This window comes from Penaeus japonicus, unplaced genomic scaffold, assembly GCF_977035675.1.
Source record: "Penaeus japonicus unplaced genomic scaffold, GWHDUDI00000001_assembly GWHDUDI00000025, whole genome shotgun sequence".
Taxonomy (NCBI): domain Eukaryota; kingdom Metazoa; phylum Arthropoda; class Malacostraca; order Decapoda; family Penaeidae; genus Penaeus; species Penaeus japonicus.
Window position 1 is genome coordinate 14,410,597 of NW_028234427.1, and position 2,500 is coordinate 14,413,096.

Consider the following 2,500-nt stretch of genomic DNA (forward strand, 5'->3'; position numbering starts at 1 on the left):
TCTCAGATACTCCACATCTCAGATTTTCCTCATCTCAGATACTCCACATCTCAGATTTTCCTCATCTCAGATTCTTCACATCTCAGATTTTCCTCATCTCAGATTCTTCACATCTCAAATTCTTCACATCTCAGATTTTCCTCATCTCAGATACTCCACATCTCAGATTTTCCTCATCTCAGATTCTTCACATCTCAGATTTTCCTCATCTCAGATTCTTCACATCTCAGATTTTCCTCATCTCAGATACTCCACATCTCAGATTTTCCTCATCTCAGATTCTTCACATCTCAGATTTTCCTCATCTCAGATTCTTCACATCTCAGATTTTCCTCATCTCAGATACTCCACATCTCAGATTTTCCTCATCTCAGATTCTTCACATCTCAGATTTTCCTCATCTCAGATACTTCACATTTCAGATTTTCCTCATCTCAGATACTCCACATCTCAGATTTTCCTCATCTCAGATACTCCACATCTCAGATTTTCCTCATCTCAGATTTTCCTCATCTCAGATACTTCACATTTCAGATTTTTCCTCATCTCAGATACTCCACATCTCAGATTTTCTCATCTCAGATTTTCTCATCTCAGATTTTCTCATCTCAGATTTTCCTCATCTCAGATACTTCACATTTCAGATTTTTCCTCATCTCAGATACTTCACATTTCAGATTTTTCCTCATCTCAGATTTTCCTCATCTCAGATACTTCACATTTCAGATTTTTCCTCATCTCAGATACTTCACATTTCAGATTTTTCCTCATCTCAGATACTTCACATTTCAGATTTTTCCTCATCTCAGATACTCCACATCTCAGATTTTCTCATCTCAGATTTTCCTCATCTCAGATACTTCACATTTCAGATTTTTCCTCATCTCAGATACTCCACATCTCAGGATTTTCCTCATCTCAGATACTCCACATCTCAGGATTTTCCTCATCTCAGATACTTCACATTTCAGATTTTTCCTCATCTCAGATTCTTCACATCTCAGATTTTCTCATCTCAGATTTTCCTCATCTCAGATTTTCCTCATCTCAGATACTTCACATTTCAGATTTTTCCTCATCTCAGATACTCCACATCTCAGGATTTTCCTCATCTCAGATACTTCACATTTCAGATTTTTCCTCATCTCAGATACTTCACATTTCAGATTTTTCCTCATCTCAGATACTTCACATTTCAGATTTTTCCTCATCTTAGATTCTTCACATCTCAGATTTTCCTCATCTCAAATTCTTCACATCTCAGATTTTCCTCATCTCAGATACTTCACATTTCAGATTTTCCTCATCTCAGATACTCCACATCTCAGATTTTCCTCATCTCAGATACTCCACATCTCAGATTTTCCTCATCTCAGATACTCCACATCTCAGATTTTCCTCATCTCAGATTCTTCACATCTCAGATTCTTCACATCTCAGATTTTCCTCATCTCAGATACTCCACATCTCAGATTTTCCTCATCTCAGATACTCCACATCTCAGATTTTCCTCATCTCAGATACTCCACATCTCAGATTTTCCTCATCTCAGATTCTTCACATCTCAGATTTTCCTCATCTCAGATTCTTCACATCTCAGATTTTCCTCATCTCAGATACTCCACATCTCAGATTTTCCTCATCTCAGATTCTTCACATCTCAAATTCTTCACATCTCAGATTTTCCTCATCTCAGATTCTCCACATCTCAGATTTTCCTCATCTCAGATTCTTCACATCTCAGATTTTCCTCATCTCAGATACTCCACATCTCAGATTTTCCTCATCTCAGATTCTTCATATCTCAGATTTTTCCTCATCTCAGATACTCCACATCTCAGGATTTTCCTCATCTCAGATACTTCACATTTCAGATTTTTCCTCATCTCAGATACTCCACATCTCAGATTTTCCTCATCTCAGATACTTCACATTTCAGATTTTTCCTCATCTCAGATACTTCACATTTCAGATTTTCCTCATCTCAGATACTTCACATTTCAGATTTTCCGCAGCTCAGATTCTCCTCATCTCAGATTTTCCTCATCTCAAATTCTCCACATCTCAGATTTTCCTCATCTCAGATTCTCCACATCTCAGATTTTCCTCATCTCAGATTCTTCACATCTCAGATTTTCCTCATCTCAGATTCTTCACATCTCAGATTTTTCCTCATCTCAGATACTTCACATTTCAGATTTTTCCTCATCTCAGATACTTCACATTTCAGATTTTCCTCATCTTAGATTCTTCACATCTCAGATTTTCCTCATCTCAGATTCTTCACATCTCAGATTTTCCTCATCTCAGATACTTCACATTTCAGATTTTCCTCATCTCAGATACTCCACATCTCAGATTTTCCTCATCTCAGATTCTTCATATCTCAGATTCTTCACATCTCAGATTTTCCTCATCTCAGATTTTCCTCATCTCAGATTTTCCTCATCTCAGATTTTCCTCATCTCAGATTTTCCTCATCTCAGATTTTCCTCATCTC